Below are 3,248 nucleotides of genomic sequence, written 5' to 3'. Positions count from 1 at the left end.
CAGTTGGTGTGCAATGAATCTGAAATATATGAAAGTTTCATTTTTATCATTACATTATGGAAAATAATGACCTTTATCACAATATGCTAATTTTTTGAGAAGGACCTGTACATGTAATCAGAATGCATTCTGAGGAACAAAAGTCAGATCGAACCTCGCCTGGTCAATCAGCCTCCTGTTTGTTCAACCAAACTTTGTGTCTGAGCGAGATTTATAGGTTTGTCATGTCCCGCCCTTTTGGGTTCAGACAGACTTGTGATTGGATGTCAAAACCTCTTGATGATCTGAGTGACACCATGTTCAGCCACTCAGGAGCAGATCTTACCTCCATGGCAACCTCCGAAGGCCGCAGACAGCTTTCGGCTCATTCCTACTGAAAAGGGTTGATTTACGAGCTTTGTTTTGGAATGCAGGGACACTTATTCTGGCTTTCGTCTGTGTAGAGTTTTAAAACACGTTTTCTGTGTGTCTGAACTATTATTAATGTGAGAGCATAAATACTCAACCTATGTTAATTATAAAGTATAAGAATGTTGTTATTTAGCGTTATTTATGTTAATGTGTGAGCAGTGTGTATCCTCAGCACTTGTGAGATTATATATAACATGAAATAATTAGTGTATGATTATACACGCACACACCTTGTAGAAAATGTATCATTTCACATCATCAGAGAAATGTCAAGGCTTGTCAAAAGATATAAAAAGATATAAAAGATATCAAATCCAACACACCCTCTTTTGGTCTCCCCATATTTATGGGAGACCACACCACGTATGATTTGATTTTACAGATATTTTGATTCTGCCCACTCCAGGAGGCTCTGATCATCTGCGGAGGTGTCACCTCCAACAAAGCCTGCAATAAGAAGAATTGCAGTCATGGGGGGCCAAGATCTTTAGCACAATCTGACTCCAGAGCCGCTCGTGAACCAAGACAGAAACTTCCAGGATCCTGGAGAAGGATCCTCACTCTTAGCCTTCTGCAGCGCATTAAGTTGGTTCAAGGCGTTGGTCACCCTGGCCTGTGGGTCGTGTCCGGTCTCATCCGGGACATAGGTGCAACAGGTGTCTAAAACGTGATGATTCCTAGAATGATAAACAACTTGACACTTGTCAGGAGGCAGTGAGCCCACTGCCCTCTGAGAAGCGTCCTGCAGGTGGCGGTAGACATAAATAGGAAATTGTTCTTCTGGGGTCCATTCTACAAATTGACTCAGCACCACTACCTGAGATGATTGTATCAGGGAGTCCCTGCAAGTTTTACAACGATGTGGCTCTTTCACATAACCTCTTGAACTGTATTGCAGAAAGCAGAAAGACAACCTGCATTTGATAGGTTTAACACGTAAGGTCAGATGTGAGGCTGAAACTGGGATTTTGGTGCACACATAACATTCAGCGTTGTGACGGCTTCTGGCCAAAAACTGAGCATAACGGTACCAGCTGTTCATTTGAAAACTATGAGACAGATTCAACGACAGATGATCCACCTCATTCACTTGAGACCAGGCCATGAGTTTAGGGTCGCTGCATTTGACCCTTAGTTGTTGATGCTGGCAGCGGGAGTGACCTGGAATTACACAGTAATATTCACACAGAAAAATTATGGAAGTGAGTAACACTGTCACCACACCCAATATTATTGTACTCCTCCAGGGGTTCTGGAACAGACCCATGGTGTAACACTTCAAACCCTGTAAAAAATACCAAATGAGTAAACCTTAGAAGTTAATTAAAATACTACCAAACTACTGGAAGATTAAATTCAAAATGAGTAAACGATTAAACCACTAGTTATAAAACAACTCATAAAACACTCAAAAATAGCCAAAATTGACCCCTGAAAATTGAGAAATACCACAAGATTGACCTCTCTTTAAAATACCTCAAAGAATTTTAGAATGATTATGTTGTTCAATTGAATAAAGTAAAATTTTGAATATTTAGAGTTCTCAATTGAATCCACCAACCCTTTTTAAAAGCTCTGGTTGTTTCCTCAGAATGACTGAAAGAAAAGATAAACACTCATATTAAACACTCCTAGCTAACAGGTCTTCTGTGCTTGAGCTTGTGGTGGGAGGCCTTGTTCGTCCACAAGGGTCCTTTTGGTGCTCAGCGGGATTCGGCCCGCGGAGATGTCTTCATGTAAAGTCCTCAGAAACTTTATCAGTCTGAGCAGACATTTAAATGACGTGTGTGCAATGTGTCAAATCTATATCAGTGTGTTGCGTCTTTGTTTCTTCACGGTCAGGGCTGGGAATCTTTTTTCCTTCCCCGTTCCACCTGTCTGACTGACTTAGGCAGAGCGGAGACTTCTTCTCCAAATTTTGCTGCTGCCTTTTTCAATAAGTGTTAGGATTTGTGGTCAGGAGCGAACCCAGAGTGCAGAACAGGGACTCAACTCGGCAGAGTTACAAAAATAGGAATTTAATGATAAATGAAAGTACAAAATAACAAGCTGACGGGGCAGCAAAACTTACATGAACATAGGAAGGAGGCACGGGAAACTCAGGAGACACGGGAGACTCGAGGAACCAGGAAGACTCAGGGAAAGACACAGGAGACCCAACGAGGACGACGCGACAATGAACAAGACAGAACAGATGGCTTATATACAGAGACAAGACGAGACATGATTACAGACAGCTGGGACGAGACACGGGTGGTAACAATGGAACTAATGAGGGAGCACGAGGGAACACAGACACAAACCGGGCCACAGAAAAGTACCATCCTTACAGTACTCCCCCCTCAAGGACGCCTCCAGGCGTCCCCAAAAAAAAACCCTCCCGAAGGACTTGGGCGGGTGGAGGGGGGCACTGCAAGGGTGGAGGGCCCGAGGAAAACACGAGGACCAGAGAACACGAGTACCAGAGAAAAAACACGAGGACCAGAGAAAAAACACGAGGACCAGAGAAAAAACACGAGGGAACACAAGGAATTTGGACGGTCAAGGGATCGTCCCAAAGAGTCAATGTTCCGGCGGGCGGCCGGGAGGCTGTCCATCAAACCGGGCCAAATCAAGAGGGCGGCCGGGAGGCCGTCCAAAACACAGAACCAGAGGGAACGCGGCTTGCGTCAAGGAGACCTGGGGAGCTGTAGCATGCAACAGAGAGACCTGGGGAGCTGCAGCATGCGACGGAGAGACCTGGGAAGCTGAAGCATGCGACGGAGAGACCTGGGGAGCTGCAGCAGACGACGTGGAAGCCTGGAGAGCTGCAGCGGACGGCGTGGAAGCCTGGAGAG

This window comes from Nematolebias whitei, chromosome 17 (genome assembly GCF_014905685.2).
Source record: "Nematolebias whitei isolate Nwh7 chromosome 17, NemWhi1, whole genome shotgun sequence".
Taxonomy (NCBI): Eukaryota; Metazoa; Chordata; class Actinopteri; order Cyprinodontiformes; family Rivulidae; genus Nematolebias; species Nematolebias whitei.
This window is presented reverse-complemented; position numbering follows the sequence as displayed.